Source organism: Berghia stephanieae, chromosome 10 (genome assembly GCF_034508935.2).
Source record: "Berghia stephanieae isolate SIO BIC M18660-M18661 chromosome 10, UCSD_Bste_1.3, whole genome shotgun sequence".
Taxonomy (NCBI): domain Eukaryota; kingdom Metazoa; phylum Mollusca; class Gastropoda; order Nudibranchia; family Aeolidiidae; genus Berghia; species Berghia stephanieae.
This window is the reverse complement of record NC_088369.1, coordinates 41,604,708-41,625,221: the sequence shown is the minus strand read 5'-3', so window position 1 is coordinate 41,625,221 and position 20,514 is coordinate 41,604,708. Positions and strand designations below refer to the sequence as shown.

The 20,514-nt window shown below is 34.3% G+C and overlaps 1 protein-coding gene across 3 annotated transcripts in view; it reads right to left on the bottom strand.

Moving 5' to 3' along the window:
- The window catches only part of LOC144981150 (uncharacterized), a 210,877-nt gene that overhangs the window by 134,064 nt on the left and 56,299 nt on the right, over positions 1-20,514 (bottom strand). The gene's annotated exons all lie outside the window — the stretch shown is intronic.

Here is a 20,514-nt window from a genome sequence, read left to right as displayed (position 1 = left end):
TCTCTCTATCTCCCTCTCTCTATCTCCCTCTCTCTATCTCCCTCTCTCTATCTCCCTCTTTCTCTCTCTCTATCTCCCTCTCTCGTTCTCTCTCTCTCTCTCTCTCTCTCTCTCTCTCTTTCTTTCTCTCAACATATATGTATATATGTATGCGTATACATTCTCTCTCCGTCTCTCTCGCTCTCTCTCTCTCGCTCTCTCTCTCTCTCTCACACACTCTCTCTCTCACACATGCATATACACACATAAATTCTATCTTTGTTCAACTCACTCTCTCTCTCTCTCTCTCTCTCTCTATATATATATATATATATATATATATATATATATATATATATATATATATATATCCCTCTAAAAGATTAATGTGAAGTCATGACAACAATTTATTGAAAATTGGCTAAAGCCTTTTTGATTTATTAAAGACTGAATGTAGTTTCTCCAAGTGAACCCCTACCCCCCCCCCCCCAAAAAAAAAAACAAAAAAAAACAAAAAAAAAAAACAAAAAAAAAAAACAACAACAACAAAAAAAAAAAAACAAAAAAAAAAACAAAAAAAAACAAGACAAAAACAACAACAAAAAAAAAACAAAAAAAAAAAAAAAAAAAAAAAAAAACAACAACAACAAAAAAAAAAAAACAACAACAAAAAAAAACAAAAAAAAAAACAACAACAACAACAAAAAAAAAACAAAAAAAAAAACAAAAAAAAAAACAACAACAACAACAACAAAAAAAAAAAAACAAAAAAAAAACAAAAAAAAAACAACAACAACAACAACAAAAAAAAAACAACAAAAAAAAACCAAAAAAAAACAACAACAACAACAACAAAAAAACAACAAAAAAAAACAAAAAACAACAAAAAAAAACAACAAAAAAAAAAACAAAAAAAAAACAAAAAAAAAACAAGACAAAAACAAAACAAACAAAAAAAAAACACAAAAAAACAAAGAAACAAAACAAAACAGTTCCAAGAACAAAACCACACAAAATAACTCACTAACTTTTCTTAATCCTGTTCCTCTTCACTCTACATAATTCCTTGTTGACACTTTTACTTTACCCCTGTACTATTATTATTATCATCGAGGTCACGTGACGGTCTAATTACATATTATGATTATTACATTATTATGCAAATTGTGAAGTGACAGAAGTGGGTCAATGAGATACGAATGTGATTGGATAGAAATGGCGGGAATGTTGATTGGGCGCCAGGCAGACATGATGATCTAGCTATAAACAAAGAAAAAATGAGCTTTTCTATAGTGCAATATCCACTAAACGTGCTCAAAGCTCTTTACAAAGGGGCCCCGACCAACAGTAACACGTAACATGTAGAAAGAGACATGACGCCTATTAAGCGATATTACAATTTTTTTTTTTCGGACAGAGACAACGCTGTTTGCGGTCAGGTCCTCATTTTCCACTTGAGTACGGTGAGAGAATGTGAGTAAAGAGCCTTTTGGCAAAGACTCAACTATGCGTCGAGCAAGACTCTGACCCAGGACCTTACGATCCTATAGCGAGTGTCAACCCACAAGACCATATAGCAGCCGTACATCAATGGAGTGAGTAGGCAATCAGTGTGTGTTAGTCTACGGCAAGGATGTATGTTCAAACCCTTTTGTTAAAAAAACATGGTTTTCGATTTCACCTCTCATGGCGCCTGCCTCTAGAAAAAAAAAAACCCCAAAAACCCCCCAAAAAACCCCCAAACAAACAAAACAAAACAAAAAAAAAAAAGCAATAACAAAGACCTGAGTGACGTCAACTTCGTTCTACCCATAAGTTAACGATGGCGACGGTCAAACAGACTCAGGACTTTGGAAGGCCCAGGTTTGACAGTTTTCGTCAAGATACGGTTGATTTGAATCCATCGAATATAATTTGTAGGACGAGTTTTCAGACCAAAATTGTAAACACGTGTTTTTGGGTTTTTTCAAAGAGTACGCTAGAATGTGTAGGAGTAGAATAAGTGGGCTAATGGGATTAACCCTTTGAAGGCGGGAACCGATATTTTTACGCTGTACCTTTTGACCCGATGTATTATCGTTTAACCACGGCAACGAGCAGTAAGTTAGTTGTGATATTTTGTGGTCGTAAGGGTTAATGAAAATAAAACAAAAAAAAAACAAAAAAAAAAAAACAAAAAAAAAAAAAAAACCAAAAAAAAAAAAAAACACAAAAAAAAAAAAAAAAACACACACACAAAAGTAAAAAAAAAAAACGTGAGCTTTTATATAGTGCAATATCCACTAAATGTGCTCAAAGCGCTTTACAGACACAGGGTCCCCGACCAACAGCAACACGATACAATGTAAAGCGAGACATGATGCCTTTTAGGCAAAATTACATAGCGCAATATACACTAAAGCGCTTTACAGAGGGTCCCTGACCAACAGCAACACGTAACATGTAGAACGAGACATGACGCCTTTTAGGCGAAATTACATTTTTTTTTCCGCCAGAGACAACGCTGTAAACGGCCAGGTACTCATTTTAACCCAAGTACGGTGAGAGAATATGAGTAGAGAGTCTTTTTCCAATTACTCAACTATGCGCCGAGCGAGACTCGAACCCAGGACCTTCATACCACAAGACCACATAACCGTTGATACTCGATCGCCTTCCGACCAGTAGATTCCTCTTTCGAGTCCTGTCGTCTGCAACACAACGGTAATCCATAGAAAAAAGGCTCTTTATCTTTACATGACGAAATTCTCTCACTGTGTTCAGGTGTAAAATGGGTACCTAATCGCTAACAGCGTTGTTGTCTCTGTAAAACAAATATTATAATAGTGCTTTGCAGACGTCTTGTCTTGTTGTCGTCTTGTTCTTCACGTTAGCTGTTGATGTCGGCTTGGGACCTCTTGTAAAGCGCGTTGAGCACATTTAGTGGATAATAATAATAGTAATAATAATAATAATAATAATAATAATAATAATAATAATAATAATAATATTGATAATAATAATAATAATAATAATAATAATAATATAATAATATTGATAATAATAATAATAATAATAATAATAATAATAATAATAATAATAATATATAATAATAATAATAATAATAATAATAATAATAATAATAATAATAATAATAATAATAATAATAATAATAATAATAATAATAATAATAATAATAATAATAATAATAACAATAATAATAATAATAATAATAATAATAATAATAATAATAATAATAATAATAATAATAATAATAATAATAATAATAATAATAATAATAATAATAAGCATATTTATATAGCGCCTTATATTAAAATGTTAGAAAGTTTTACATCAGTTCTCTCCTGTCGTGTACTGAATTAAAACCTGTCCAGATTGTTTGACCAAGAATGATTTTAATCCAAAAAACAGAAATCCCAATAATACGGACCGGCTCTCAAGTTGTCATTTAAATAGCGCAACACAAGACTATATTATATCCGCAAGTAAAGATTTAGGTTTCAAATTTTGTGACAAATTGAGATTTGTGTTTATTGGATTAAAATTTGAAACCAAAACCTTTCCTTGCGGCTATAATATAGTCTTGTGTTGCGCTATATAAATGAGTAAGTTTCATTTATATTTTTTTTACGAAGAAATTTCACGTTTGCGAATACCTAACAAGTTGATAACCACCATTCTCCAATTGTGGCTATGTGGTCTTGTGGTATGACACTCGTTTATGGATAGGGAGGTCCTGGGTTCGAGCCTCGTTCGGCGCATAATTGAGTCCTTGGAATAGGCTCTTAACTTACATTTTTTTTATCACCGTACTTAGGTGTATAATGAGTACCTGGACGTTAACAGTGTTAAAAAATGTAATATCACCTAATAGACTTCATGTGTCGTTCTACATGTTAAGTGTTGCTGCTGGCCTGGTTCCACTTATAAATCGCATAAAGCACGTTTACTGGATATTGCTCTATATTAAAGCTGAGAGAGAGAGAGAGAGAGAGAGAGAGAGAGAGAGAGAGAAAGAGAGAGAGAGAGAGGGAGAGAGAGAGAGGAAGAGAGAGAGAGAGAGAGAGAGAGAGAGAGAGAGAGAGAGAGAGAGAGAGAGAGAGAGAATTTGTGATTTTAAACAAGTTCTGCCTTGCGTTGAAAGGGTTAATTATCCCAGCTTGCCAGAAATACGTCGGTTTTTTTTGCGATGTTGTGAATGAGTGACATGGAATTCTGATGAACTAAGATGATCTAATGGTGATGGTGACGACGACGATGATGATGATGATGATGATGATGACGATGATGATGATGATGATGATGATGATGATGATGATGATGGTGTAGGTGGTGGTGGTGGTGGTGGTGATGTCGATTAAAATGATGATGTTGATAGTGATGGTTATGGTGGTGGGGATGATGATGGTGGTGGTAGTGATGATGATGTATTGATGATGTTGATGGTGTTGATGATGATGATGATGATGATGATTGTTACATAATGTTCGTCGGCACGGGATAAATAGCTCTAGTGTGCGTTTGTCCGGTTATATGGTGTAATATCCAAAAACAAATTCTTAATAACTGATAAGTGAAAAAGATATTGCGTCGCTGATGGTAAGTGTATCGATGAGAGAGCTATGAGGGCCTGGGGGATGGGAGGAGAGGTGAACAACATGACTAATTATTTGACGTCCCTACCACACTTAAAAAAGAGCTCTTCATCTGTTTATCTTGGTTTTATGCATGGCATTGACCATTTTATTTTCATCATTCCATGGTTGGCTGAAGATGGGCCTTGAGCCCGAAAATTTCACTTTTATGTTTACAAATTGTTCTAAAATAGAAACCATTGTAATCACTTTTGTTCACGATTATTTTTTATAATTTAGATATCATTCTAGCATCTTGGTATTCACTTACAAAACAACTGACTACGTGAAGCTGCCATTAATCTATCTTGGTTCCCAGCCCCCGGGTATTTGACAGATATCTGTTAACGGGGAGCAATTAACGATCCCATTTAGTCTATCCCGTTCACGCGACTTTTCGTGACTTCAAAGCGAATACTTATTTAGTTTCGAATTTCTATTTTAGGTATAAAATGTTATAGATAGAACGAAGTTGACGTCAGTCGAGTCTTTTTTATTGTTTTTTTGCCATCCACGTTAATGAGTAATTCTCACTTAATTGCATTATCCACACTATAATAGTTCATGGTTACACATCAGAGTTTTGTGTGTTGGTCCGTTATACTTCCGGATGGCAATGTTGTGAGCTTCTTAGCCAAGCGCATACTATCTATAGGCTAATAATAGGGATTACCATCTCCTGGCTACTTCACGTGAAAGTTGATACAGTTTTCAGGCACCAGTCAGTGGAAACAAACGACTCTGTTCTATCCAAGATGTTGATAAACAAATATATTAGCGTTACAGTAACAAAAAGCCTTTATCTACTTTTGGCCAACCCCCCCCCCCCCCTCCAACAAAAAACAACAACAAAATAACCCCCCCCCCCACCCCCCCCCAAAAAAAAATATAAAAAAAAAAAAAATAAATTAAAAGAAAAAAAATTAAATAAGCAAAAAGCAAAAAAAACAACAAAAAACAAAAACAACAAAAAACAAAAACAACAAAAAACAAAAACAAACAAAACAGAACAACGAAAAGCAAAACAAAAAAGACAAAATGAATTTAAAAAAAACAAAAACAAAAAAAAATAAAAATAAAACAACAAAACAACATTGCTTCCATATTATATATCATAAATAAATTAAAAAAAAAACTACTTTAAAAAATCTTAAATCTGAGATTAAGTTGAACTCTTGGGTTAATGACAATTTGGCAAGTTGTTGCTGGTTGTGGTAGGGGTGGTAACCTGGGTCTATTGATATCTATAAAGAATAAACAAAAACTTATTAACTTCCATCAATCAATAGATGAAAATGAGCCTCATCTTTTTAACACTCTTCAATTTGTGAATACGTTGAAATCTCGAGTTAAAGACATTGATTTTAACAAGTTGGTGCTGGCCTGTGGGGGTGGTCACCTGAGTCTTTTGATATTTATAAAGTAAAAGGTTTTTTTTGGCCAAAATGTAAATGTTGTTGCTTGAAGCTCGAAGAAATAAATAAAAAGAAATTAAAATTGAGCTTTTATATAGCGCAATATCCACTAAACGTGCTCAAAGCGCTTTACAAGGGGTCCCTGGTCAACAACACAGCAACATTTAACATGTAGGACAGGACATAACGCCTGTTAGGCGAGAGAATGTGAGTAAAGAGCCTTTTCCAAGGACTCATCTATGCGCCGAGCGCGAGGCTCGAATCCAGGACCTTCCGGTCCGAAAGCGAGTTTCATACCACTAGACCACATAGCCAAATAATTGAATGTAAGGTTGTTAAAATTAATGTTGTTTTTATTATTAATATCAACAACGCCACTACCACATTATTTAATTCGTCTGCTGTGTTTCTTTCATTCATCCTGTTTTGTTGATAAAGGGGAAACCCGAAACGTCCATTTTATCTGTTTTCGTATATTAAATTGAAGCTTACATTAAATTTCTAATTGATATTGATATGGCCAAAATGGAAAAATTATTTTGGCCAGTAAATTTCAATTCCCACAAATCAATTGACAAAAATATGCCTTAACTTTTTAAAATACTTTTAAACTTGAGATTCTATTGAATTCTAAGGATAAAGATATTTTGGCAAATTGGCTGGTATAAATCTTTGTTTACCGATATATGTATGAAATAAAGGATTTTTTAGCCAAATTGAGAGCTTGTTGTTTTGTCAGTGTAAACTGTAAACCAGAGTCACGGCTCCCATAGGGTCTGTGACCTTTGAGGTTTACAATTGTATTTGGCTCTGGGGATTGTAGGCTCCTGGGGGAGCAATGATAATGTTTACCAACCTCTTAGTCAAATAAAGTCAACGATTGTTACCGCTCTGGGTGGTAGAATTATTATTCTAGAAATAATCAAGTATCACATTTGATGTATCTAGCGTATTTTTATGATTAAATCATTCGCTTAACCCTCTCCTTACCACTCATAGGAAAATCGTCACATTCGTTACGATACAACCAACAATTTTCTCATTCTGATTTCTCTTGTACATCACAACATTTTAAGAAATGCTTTGATTACAGCTATAAATACTAAATACTGTGTTGTAGAGCTCACTTGTTACTTTTTTGGTTGAGTAAGAACAGTCTATTTTTGTGGTGGGTGGGTAGTGAGAATTTTCGGGAGAAATTCTAAAAATATCTGGTAAGGAAAGAGTTAATTAATTGGATTTAACCCTCTCGTTACCAGCCATTGTCAGGATTTTCCCCAAAACTTCACACCCAACTAACACAAAAATAGATTTTTAACACAATAGCAGTAACGTTCTTGCGATACATAATTTCTTTAGAAAAACATGCTCTACAACACACTGTTCATTTTCTTTACTTTTATGATGTACAAAAGAAATTTGAATAAGAAAACGGTTTGGTTGTATCGTAACGAAGGTGACGATTTTCCTATAGTTGATAAGGAGTGGGTTAAAAGGCTCATTTTTTGTGATTTTTGGGGTGCCTATGTATTACTAAGTGGAACCGAAAGTCCACCTTATACAATGAAATTCGTTATCAAGATGCAATTAAACCTTAGCCCTATTATTGCAAATATAAGTGAAAATGTGGATGTAAAAAAGGCATTGAAATTGAGCAATGATACAAGCAATCACACATTTTGGTCATAACAAGTGTATAATAATAATAATAATAATAATAATAATAATAATAATAATAATAACAACAATAATAATAATAATAATAATAAATAATAATAATAATAATAATAATAATAATAATAATAATAATAATAATAATAATAATAATAATAATAATAATAATAATAATTTATGTCCAAATAGCAATATATGTTAGGATACAGCTCTTGTAATAGGGGAAAAAAGCAATTAAAATAGTAGTTATGATGATGATAATAATACTGATAGTAATGATAATAATAATAATAATAAATAATAATAATAATATAATAATAATAATAATTAATAAAAAAGAATAATTAATAATAATCAATTAATAATAATAATAATAATATAATAATATAAATAATAATAATAAAATAATAATAATAATAATAATAATAATAATAATAATAATAATAAAATAATTATAATGAAACAGTGCTAGAAAAAGCAAGAAGGAAGATACAAGAAAAAAAAAAACATCCCTCAAAAACAGTCTTCCTGGATTGAGGAAAAAATGTTTTAACAATGGGTAATGGAAACAAACAATGTATTATAAAAAATGAATGAAGAAGAAAAAAATTGAGCCTATATATAGCGCAATATCCACTTAACGAGCTCAAAGCGCTTTACAAAGGGTCCCTGATTAACAGCAACACGTAGAACGAGACATGACATGACGCCTGAGGCGATAATGTTGTTGGCGGCCAGGTACCTACTTATTTTACACCCGCGTACTGTGAGAGAATGTGAGTAAAGAGCCTTTTTGAAGGAGTCAATTAACTATGCGCCGATCGAGGCTGGAACCCAGGACCTTCAGATCCGAAAGCAAGTGTCATCCCACAAGTCCACATTATAACCCCGAAGAATTTCCATTTTATCATTGTAATTTTTTTTTTTTTTGGCCAGATGTATCTTTAAAAAAAAAACAAAGACGAGGAACAAACCCTAGACAATGGTAGATATCCTTTATGTCGTGTAGACCAATAGGCTTCAACAGTCATGACGTCACTTCCCTCGTAGTGACGCATTGTAACTTAGTAACTGGTTCTAAACTATCGGAACAATGGCGGACGTCCTTATGAAATATTTACCCGACGAGCATAAAAGTGTATCCAGAGGAGAAAAACATTATAAATATGATTTATAACTTTGACTTTTATACATTCTAATGACAAGACATATGAAACGTTCTAGCCAGCATGAAGAATAAAAAGTACCGATTTTCTTGGTTTAGAACGACGATGACCGCCGTTGCTGGGCGACTATTGAATCCAATTAAGGACATGAAAATACTTTGATTAGCTCTAACTGGATTTGATTAGGAATATAAAGATTTCTTCGTTCAAGATATCATAGTGAAAGTCTCTCTCTCCTCTCTATCTCTCTCTCTCTCTCTCTCTCTCTCTCTCCTCTCTCTCTCTCTCTGTGTGTGTGTGTGTGTTTCGTTGGGTGTGTTTGTGTATATTTCAGTTACTTATGATATGTGTAACTCCATTTTTTAATTAAATATTTATATATCATTTTATGTATACACTGGCATACGCCAGTATGTCTCTCTCTCTCTCTCTCTCTCTCTCTCTCTCTCTCTCTCTCTCTATGTCCCTTGTGTGTTTGTGTGTGTGTGTGTGTGTGTGTGTGTGTTTGTGTATGTGCGTTGTTTAGCATATGTGACCCATCGTCTCGAAACGGTATTATGTCGGAACGAACCAAATGCTTAAAAGCCGAATTAAATGTTAAACTGGTCAAAAATATAAATTGTTGGCATTAGCACCCCAAAAATGGTATCCATTCTCCTCAATAAAACATACAAACTCAACACAAGTCTGATATTACTGGCTATAAATTCAATTTTCAATAAATTAACCATCCCGACTTAATACCGTTTTGATGCGAAGGGTCACATATTTGAGTTATGTATGATAATTATGTATCTCCTTTTGGGTGTCTGGCTGTATGTTTGATTTGAACGTGTAAGGTATAAAATATAAAATATTTATATGTTTGTTTGTGTATATATGCGTCTTTGAGATTGTGTTTGTATGTGCTTAAGGCTTAAGTTGTTTAATATGTGAGTTATGTATGATAATTATGTATGTATATCCTTATGCCTTATGAGTCTTTGACTGTTTGTGAGATTTGAATGTCGAAGATACAATTATCTATATGTCTGTTTATATCTGTCTATCTATGAGTTTGTGTGTGTATGCGTATGTGTGTGTGTGTTTGTGTGTGTGTTTGTGTGTGTTGTGTGTGTGTGTTGTGTGTAATCCAATATGTCTGTTTATATCTGTCTATCTATTAGTTTGTGTGTGTATGCGTTTGTGTGTGTGTGTCTGTAATCCAATTCTAACCCTAAGCCACGTCTTGTGTTTTGTCTCTAGAGAACGATGGGGCCTCTTACTCTTTGTCAGTCTCCAGATACCAGATGTCGTATAATGTGATAAAGGCCAGCTAGTGGATTATCCCGGGGAGATGGATAAAAGAGGGAAAAGGGTGAGGGGGTGGGTGGGGGGGGGGGAGGGGGGGTTAGAGAGAAAATGGGAAAAGCAATATATATATAAATATATGAGAGAGAGAGAGAGAGAGAGAGAGAGAGAGATTGAGAGCGAGAGAAAAAAGAGAGAGGTAGAGAGATAGACACACACACACACACACACACACACACACACGAGAGAGATAGAAAGAAAGAGGATAGATATAGAGATGGATAGATATAGAGTGGGTAGAAAGATAAATATAGATATATGTAAAGATAGGTAGATATAAAGACAGATAGATAGATATAGAGATTGGTAGATAGATAGATAGATAAATAGATATGTAGATAGATAGATAGATATGTAGATAAATAGATAGATAGATAGATATGTAGATAGATAGATATATAGATATAGATAGATAGGTAGAGAGAGATATATAGATAGATAGATAGATAGATAGATAGATAGATAGATAGATAGATAGATAGATAGATAGATAGATAGATAGATAGATACACTTTACACTTTAGAGATAAAATATCAGGTATTCGGAATAAGTTGGACAAAGAAGAGACAATGAAAGCACAAATAACTGAAACTAATGCACTTCGAGCCAGAGCAGTATTCGACGAATTTGAACCCGCCACTGAAACAGAAGTACTGCCTGCGCTGAGACAATGCTCCAAAACAACCAGCCCAATAGATCCCATTCCTTCATGGCTTGTTCTTTCTAGTGCTAATATTTTGTTTTCCGTTCTTACTCATATTGTAAATGCTAGTTTATTTATTGGTGAGGTATCTAATAATCTTAAACATGCTATTGTCACTCCCATATTAAAGAAATCTAGCTTTGACAAAGAAGACCCAAATAATTATCGACCAGTCTCGAATCTCACCCTCATGTCTAAACTAATTGAGAAAATTGTTGCTTTCAGGCTTAACACGTTTTTAAATGAACACAATTTGTTCTCTAAATCTCAGTCTGCTTATCACCCCTTTCACAGCACTGAAACTGCTCTTATTAAAATCCACAATGATATAAATCATTTATGTCGGAAAAATGATGATGTTATTATCATACTACTCGACCTTAGTGCTGCTTTTGATGCAATAGACCATACTCTTTTAATTGACAGACTTAAGACACTATACGGATTTGGGGGTACTGTTCTTGACTGGTTTTTTTCTTACCTCTCTGACAGAATTCAATCAGTGTCTGTAAATCGACATGACTTCTCTTCTCCTTGTCCCCTATCTTTTGGTGTACCACAGGGTTCAGTTCTGGGACCCTCTTTATTCACCCTCTATATCAGACCATTAGGTGACATCATCTCAAAATATTTTATTAAGTACCATTTTTACGCAGACGACACCCAATTAATGTTTCCCATTAATATCGACAATCATCTCAATGTTATAACGGATATAGAAAATTGTATTTCTGAGATTAGTGACTGGATGTGTTGCAATAAACTCAGGTTAAATGAAAACAAAACAGAGGTGTTGCAAATTACAAGACGGGGCCTCGTGGACCTTTCCACGCTTAACCTGAATCTTTCTGATTGTGTAATTCCCATCACTAAAGAACCTGTGAGAAATTTAGGAGTTTTATTTGATACCAAATTAAACATGTCTGCCCATGTCACTAATGTAACTAGATCCTGCAATCTTTATATTAGATCTATTGGTGCTTTTAGAAGGCTTCTTGATATTGATACTACTTAACTTCTTGTGGTCTCTTTGATTCTTACCCGCCTTGATTATTGCTTGCTCTATGGTTGTGATAATAATGTCATTAATCGACTCCAAAAGATACAGAACAAAGCAGCTAGATTGGTAACGTTATCTAAAAAGAGCATATAGCCCCGATTTTGGAGGACCTACACTGGCTACCTGTAAAGTTTAGAATTGAATTTAAAATACTCACCCATATTTTCAATTGCTTAAACAATTCCGCTCCTGTTTACCTTCAGGAACTTATCCACCTTTATGAACCCAGTCGAAATTTAAGATCTGCTAATTTAAATATCCTAAGGGAACCCCCAAAATCGTTAGTTTTTCATGAGAAATCCTTTGACCACCATGTCCCCCCGACTGTGGAACTCCATCAATATTGAAACTAAAAATAGTGAAAATCCACTTATCTTTAGAAAACGGTTAAAAACTGAGCTTTTCTGTAGGGCATATAATTTGGACTATTAGTATGTATTTTATTATAATATGTTATGTTATCATCGAATTTGTGTGGTTTCAACATGCCAGTTCTATATTTGTATATCATACATGATAAGTTGATGTAAAGCGCCAGTGAGCAATTCTAAATTGGAACTAGGCGCTATATATGTTCATTATATTATTATAGATAGATAGATAGATAGATAGACAGAGAGAAGAGATGATGGATAGATAGGGGAATGACGGGAGAGGAAGAGGGGGAGATGCTAACCCACATCTTGTTTTGTCTCAAGAGGACAGATATAAAATGTATAACCAAATCAACAGAAAGAGAGATAGACGGTGTGAGAGAGAGAAGAAGAAGAAGAAGAAGAAGAAGAAGAAGAAGAAGAAGAAGAAGAAGAAGAAGAAGAAGAAGAAGAAGAAGAAGAAGAAGAAGAAGAAGAAGAAGAAGAAGAAGAAGAAGAAGAAGAAGAAGAAGAAGAAGAAGAAGAAGAAGAAGAAGAAGAAGAAGAAGAAGAAGAAGAAGAAGAAGAAGAAGAAGAAGAAGAAGAAGAAGAAGAAGAAGAAGAAGAAGAAGAAGAAGAAGAAGAAGAAGAAGAAGAAGAAGAAGAAGAAGAAGAAGAAGAAGAAGAAGAGAGAGGGGAAGAAAGAATGAGTGAGACAGATAGAAAGAAAGATATTGAGAGAGGGAGAGGGAGAGAGAAAGAGAGATAGAAAGAGAAACTATGAGAGATAACCATGGGTGGGCTATTCCCGTGACGTATTGTATGTTTTCCATTCTCACACCCAAAACAACGCCTGTTTGTTGATTTAGCAATTCCAGTGGCGATACAAGAATATCAGGGCAGCAAATACATAACTTGGTTGAAAACTTCCAATAGAGAAAAAAAACATCTTTTGGAAAGAGAAAAAAAGCACGATAACAAAAAAACCCCACAAAAAACAAACAAACAAACAAAACAAACCAAAAAAAATAATAATAAATTAAAAAAAAATAATAATAATGAAACAAACAAAAAATATATAAAAGACAACCAAACAACAAACCAAACAAAATCAACAACAACTAAGCAATGCAGAGTTTTTTAAAATGAATCTCACAAACAAACAAACAAAAAATTTAAAAAATGAAGATTCAGCACAGAAATATTATCAACCACAGACTGTGTTATATAATAATATTATCTTCGGATAAGATAACATCAAAATGAAAGTTTGCTTTTTGAGCTAGATAGATGGAAAGTAAAGACAAACGGGTAATTAATTCTTCCTTCAGGTTCTGATCCATGTGAAGGCTGTAAGCCGCAGTGTAGCGCCTCAAACTGAGCTGGAACAAATAAAGGGACTTTCTTAAGGTCACAGACATTACGCGTGACGGAGTGACGATCGAATTCGGTACCTGCTTCTTCTGGGAACGAAGCGGAGACTGTTCCACTATATGTGACCCCTCGTCTCAAAACGGTATTGAGTCGGTATGATTAAGTTGATGAAAATTGAATTTGTGGCCAGAAATATCAGACTTGCGTTTGATTTATTTGTTTAATTGAGGAGAATGAAATTCATATGTTAGAGTGCTAAATACCAGTAATTACTATTTTTGACCTGTTCAGCTTTAATTTGACATTTTAGCATCAGTCATTCCGACATAATACCGTTTTAAGACATTGGGTCACATATATGCAACATTTGCCACCTGTGGTAACTACTTAACTGGCACGTTCAGGTCACATTTAAATCAAGAGAGCAAATGTGACCCAACGTCTCAAAACGGTATTATGTCGGGATGGACCAGAAGCTAAAAAGTCCAATTGTAGTTAAACTAGTAAAAAATATGAATTATTGATATTTAGCACTCAAAAATAGGATATTCATTCTCCTCTATAAAGCATCCAAATTCAATTCAAGTCTGATATTTCTGGCTACAAATTCAATTTTCAGCAACTTAATCATCCTGACTTAATACCGTTTTGAGACGAGGGGTCACAAATATAATGGAAATATCGAGGAAAATATAACTTAAATGGATTGTCTGTGCTGTTATAATATATATATATATATATATATATATATATATATATATATATATATATATATAAAATATGGATATATATATATATATATATGGATATATATATATATATATATATATATATATATGGATATATATATGTATATATATATATATATATATATATATATATATATATATATATATAAAGAGTCATACCACACACACACACTGAGGAACAGACACACACACAAACACACACACCTACTGTTTCCTTTCCGGCGAATGATTACAGTAACTTTTGACGAAGGAAGAAGAGCTGAAATAAACAAACAAAATGAATGTGTCCCTCCTTTGATGGGCTAGGAAAATAGGAGAGTTTACACACAACACAAGAAAATAATAATAAAGTCTTCCTGTGTTTAGACAGAATCAATTGTTGATGCCTGGATGCTTGAAAACTAAATAACGGAACGGGAAGATATGAAAATAAACGTTTCGGGTCTTTCCTCTGTCAACAACAGGTTGGATAGAAGGAGGAGAAGAAGAGGTAGGGGATGAAGAAGAAAAAGAAGAAGAAGAAGAAGAAGAAGAAGAAGAAGAAGAAGAAGAAGAAGAAGAAGAAGAAGAAGAAGAAGAAGAAGAAGAAGAAGAAGAAGAAGAAGAAGAAGAAGAAGAAGAAGAAGAAGAAAAAGAAGAAGAAAAAGGAGGAGGAGGAGGAGGAGGAGGAGGAGGAGGAGGAGGAGGAGGAAGAGGAGGAGGAGGAAGAGGAGGAGGAGGAGGAAAACAACAATAGGTGATGAATGAGAGTAAATTACATCAGTGAATGTAATATTTTTCAGCTGACAAGATACTTTTAATCAGCCATAAAAACGATCTGTTCTTATCTCAATTTTACGGGGTTTTCTAATGATTACATGAGACGATGGGTTACATATTAACATCACACACACACACACACACACACACACACACACACAAACATACACACTCACACACAAAGGCTAAGACAAACTTGAGAGTTAGAAAGCAGGTAGAATTCACAAAAGATTTGATGAAAGCAGTCTAAAGCACGGTTAATTCAACAGCAACAACTAGAGTGTTTACAGCGCAATATCCACTAAATGTGCTCAAAGTGCTTTACAAATGGTCCATGATGAACAGCAACACGTAACATGTAGAATGAGACATAACACGTGTAAGGAGATATTGCAAATTTTTTTTTCGACAGAGACAACGCTGTTAACGGCCAGGTACTCAATAATTTGCTTACAAAGAAGACACCAAAGAAGAGAAAAAACATATTCTAAAAACAAATCATACTGTTTCTAGCCTCTTATTTCTATAGACAGTTCGAAGTTGACGTCACTCATGTCTTTGTTATTGTTTTTTGTCATCCGCGTTTATGAGTAATACTCTAAACTGTATTAACCAGACTATAAACGATCATGATTACACATAGTTTTGTGTTTTGGTCCGTTATACTTCCGGATGGCAATGTTATGAACTTCTTAGCCAAGCGCATACTATCTATATATTTGTGACCCTCCGTCTCAAAACGGTATTATGTCGGAATGATTCAGACCCCAAAAAGTGAATTTAGAGATAGAATGATGTAAAATTGGACCTTAGAAGTTTTTGTAAAGCAAGAAATAGTATTTATACTCTAGCATGACGTACAGAAATGAAACCCAAGTTTGATATTTGTGGCAAAGAATTCAATTTCCCTAACCGAGTGGATCCCGACATAATACCGCTTTGACACGGTGGGTCACATTTTATCTTCTTTCTATAAGTGTGGACACATCAGCTCCTACACACTCTTTGATTCAACTTGACTAACTCAAGCTTTGAAACTTGCGCAGACAACAGACAGATACCAAAGACTGGTTTGAGTGTTCTTGTGTCCTCTCAAAGACCATTTTGGGAGGGTGGTCACCTATTATTAATCCTCTCCGGTACCAACTATAGGAAAATCGTCACATTCGTTACGATACAACCAACATTATTCTTATTCAAATTTATCTTGTACATCATAACATTTAAATGAAATGAACAGTGTGTTGTAGAGCACGTTTTGCTGAAGAAATTCTGTATCGCAAGAACGTAATGCTATTTTGTTTGACTGATAAAAAATCTATTTTTGTGTTAGTTGGGTGTGAAGTTTTGGGGAAAATCCTGAAAATGGCTGGTAAGGAGAGAGTTAAGGTCACAAAAACTATTAAGAAATATTGAGAGACACGAAGCTACAAACAACGATCATCGCAGATAGAATTCACAACAAAATAAAGATAGATTGCAATAATTTGTTTAGAACACCCGAGCACCGAAGGAAGGACACAACTGATTATAAAACATATTTTACTGTTTCTAGCCCATTCTTTCTAGATCTTAGATCTCCTTTCCATACACGTGTAACATCAGAAGCATGTTTACGTGGAAACATTAACTACACAATCTTTGTTTCAACTTGACTAACTCGAGCTTTGAACCTTGAGCAGGCAATAGATCCTCAAAGCTGTTGGAATGTGCGTCTGTCCTCTCTAAAATCATATTGAGACTCTAAGTCATATATCAAAGTCACATAAATGAATCAGAAAGACAGAGATAGAAAGCAGCTACCAACAACAATCGCAGATAGAATTCACAAAATGACTTATGGAAACATAATAAAACTAGATTATTACAATAATTTGTTTAGAAAACCTGGACACCAAAGGACAAATATTATGTTTCTTAAACAAACACAACTGTTTATTTCTAGCCTCGCCTTTTTTCTTCTTCTCAGATCTTCTTTCAAATACAGTTCTGACATCAGAAGAATCTCTAAGTGGAAACATTCACCACGGACTCTTTGATTCAATATGGCTGTCTCAGGCTTTGAAACCCTAGAAGGCACTAGAGCCTCGAGAATGGCGGAGTGGCGAGTAGCATAATGTGGCAAGTGGCTTGTTGCTTCTTATCACTCTTTTTATATTCATTTTGTTCAATATTAAGGGGGCCGAGTGGTTAACTCTATCAGCGCCATTGGCCGCACTGTGCGGCCAGAGCAGAATCTGTTCTACTGGCCAATGGCCGCACAGTACGGCGGTCTTGAAAGGCAAAACCAATAATGTAATCCAATCCTACTTTCTAAAAAAGTACTATAAGTTGAACCAATGGTATCATTTCTTTAATCAGCACATTCAATTGGCCTTAGGGGGTATTTTAATTGAGATTTTGCGCCAATTTCGAATGTCGCTTTGTCTTAGCTTGTCATTCTCATGCTGCCTCGATCAGGTTTCAGCCACTTTGTGACGGAAAAGCGAAAATAGACTCAGCGCAGAAAGAGTTAGGGCATTGCACTGTGACCCGAAGGTCCCGAAGGTTCGAACCCCGCTTCAGGCACTTTCGTTTTTTTTCTTGGGCAAGATTATTAACGCCCAATTTGCTCACTTGAACAACATGGGTGATTCCTGTTGACATCAGACATCTTGTTTGGTGAATTATCTATATTCCTTCATGAAATGTCTAGGCCATCATATCTAATGGTGCCGTTGGAAAAGGGCATCATTTTTTGTTTATTACGTTTCAGGGTCCACATATTTCGGCAGCATCGTATTTCATAAAATGCTATTTGTAAACAAACTTAACGTATTGGCATAAAGAACAAACATGATTCTAAAACAAATTATAAACGTTACCAGCCTCTTATTTTTTTCTCTTCTTCGATTATCTTCCTCCCATACAAGTGTGACATCAGAAGAATCTTTAAGTGGAAAAGTGGAAACATTAAACTACAGATCCTTAGACTCGACCTAACTTGAAACCCGAGCTGGCACCAGACACTCAAGAATAGGTGAATGAATGGTGGTGTGTGTGGCCGGTAGCATGGCGTATGGCTTCTGGCTTGTGTGGCTTGTGGCTCGTGTCTTCTCGTGGCAATGTTATTAACGTGCCAGAAAGTATCCTACGACTTCTAGCATATTGCATAGATTATGGGATAGATACAGTGAATGTATTTGACATTTAACATTGGAACTCACGGCTGCCATTTGGCATTTTAAAAGCCAAATTAGAAAAAAAAAAAAAACAGAAAAAAAAAGAAACGCTATAAAATTGTCTTTTAAAAATTCGATTGGTATTTTTTTAAAAAGTTACTGGGCAATTGGTATTTCTTTTTAAAATAACTTTTTTGAAAAAAATGTATGTTTTTTCATGATTAATAGACAGATCAATTGTAAAAAGAATTATTTTACTTTATTTTTTAACCATTAGCAAAGCTAAATAAGGTAGTTTTTAACAACATATGACACAAACGAAGCAATGAGTTGTGCTAGGGAAATTAAGATTTGTTTCTAATTTTTAATGTAAATTTTAAGACAACAAATGAAGATGCCTAGAAAACTAGGCATTTTTTATCAATACAATCTGGCCATTCTTTGTGATATTGTGTTGGTATTTTATACAAAACCAATCTGGCAATCCTGAGAGGAACATCAACAATGTAGAGTGTTTGATAAGCGGGGGGGGGGGGGGGGGGGGGGACCACATGAATGATAAAATAACTCATGGCTACAGATTATCTTCACCTGTGAGTATTTTTGTTGGTTCCAAAACAATGCGTGTGTTTTATGTAGATGGCGCTCACATACAAAGGGAAAAGGTAATGTAATTTAGAGGTAGTTTATTGACATCATCAATAGCGAGAATAATGATCTTCTTTCACACGATTTCTTACATTTTAGATCGTGTTTCTTGTTATACAACTTACGCCCTGCCCTATAAGTCTTCAACAAGGAACTAGAAATAAGGCTGCGAAACCGGATTCCAATAACGATAGAAAATCATTGCTCTAACTGGTCATCAATAGCGAGAATAATGATCTTCTTTCACATAATTTCTTACATTATAGCTCTTGTGTCTTGTTATACAACTCTGGACCTAGACTATACGTTTTCAACAAGGAACTAGAAATAAGGGTGCGACTCCCGGTTCCAATAACGATAGGAATCATTGTTCTAACGGCTCATCGATAGCGAGAATAATGATCTTCATTATTATTATTATTATTATTATTATTATTATTATTATTATTATTATTATTATTATTATTATTATTATTATTATTATTATTATTATTATTATTATTATTATTATTATAATAATAATAATAATAATAATAATAATAATAATAATAATAATAATAATAATAATAATAATAATAATAATGCTGAAAACTTATATAATGCTATAACTCCGAGACACCAGACTCTAAGCGCTTAAATTACAAATTACTTTGGCTGAAACATACTCATTCACACACAAGCATACACACACACACACACACACACACACACACACACAGAGAGAGAGAGAGAGAGAGAGAGAGAGAGAGAGAGAGAGAGAGAGAGAGAACATACAACAGAAACCAGGCAGACCTATCTTGCTTCTCATAGCATCTACTAAAGACGAAACAGATATGTTTTAAGCGAACTTTTAAAAATAGACAAAGATTCTAATGATTCTCATGATTTCTTACACTATAGATCTTGTGTCTTGCTATACAACTAACGCCCTATAGGTTTCAAAAAGGAACTATAAATAGGGGTGCCACTCGGGGTTCTAATACGATAACGCCAGAAAATCATCGCTCTTACTGTTCATCAATAGGGATGTGCGGCTATGTGGTCTTATGGTATGACAATCGCTTTCGGATCGGAAGGTCCTAGGTTCGAGCCGTGCACGCTCGGCGCATAGTTGAGTCATTGGAAAAATGCTCTTTACTCACATTCTCTCACCGTACTCAGGTGTAAAATGAGTACCTGACCGTCTGTGTCGGAAAAAAGTATTTTCGTCATGTCTCGTTCTACATGTTACGTGTTGCTGTTGGAAAGGGACCCCCTTTAAAGCGCTTTGAGCACGTTTAGTGGATATTGCTCTATATAAAAACTCAATTTTAATTATTTTTTTTTTGGAGAAAAGTCTAGACGTCATAGGTTTTACTTTTCCGGTTCCAATATCATTGAAAGTGTTTTTCTACGGTCTCACTCTTGACAGGTTTATTTATGACAGGCCTGTCTAATGTTGAAAGTAGAGAATATTAACCTCATTCAATTAACAATAAACAACTTGAA